Below are 542 nucleotides of genomic sequence, written 5' to 3'. Positions count from 1 at the left end.
CGGAAAGACACACGAGGGGGCAGGCCCCAGCCAGAGAAGGGGCGTCCCCTAGGACCTTGGCCAGCAGCCAAGGGGTCGCCCTTCAGAAGAGGAGGAGACCCCCCTGCTAGACGTGCGAAAAACCAGTGGTGGGAAAGGGTGTTCCCGAGTGATAAGGAGGGATTTCGGAAGTTAACCTGGGGAAGCTGCCCACATTGAGAGAAAACTGGGATTCACAGCAGCTGAGATTAACAACTTCCGGTTCCTTAGGCTGTTCGTAACTGGAAAACAATTAGAAGCGATAGTTTAAGAATTGGAAGTTGGTTCCAGAAGTATCACATAGCCCTTGGCAGGAGAGGGAGAGCCAGGGCAAGGCCCTATAGCGTTTTGCAGCGTTTTAGAGGCTCAAAAGCCCAACTAGGACTGAGGGCAGGTTGCTGGTCACTTGATTCAATCCAGACCGAGATGCTCGACCCCACCCCCACTCGCCCACACACGTCACCACTGCCAGGTTTTATTCAGACTTGTGGATATTATGTTTTCAAAGTTCACCCTCTAAGTCC

Source organism: Pteropus medius, unplaced genomic scaffold (assembly GCF_902729225.1).
Source record: "Pteropus medius unplaced genomic scaffold, Ma_sr-lr_union100, whole genome shotgun sequence".
Lineage (NCBI taxonomy): Eukaryota > Metazoa > Chordata > Mammalia > Chiroptera > Pteropodidae > Pteropus > Pteropus medius.
Note: the sequence above shows the minus strand (reverse complement) of the source record.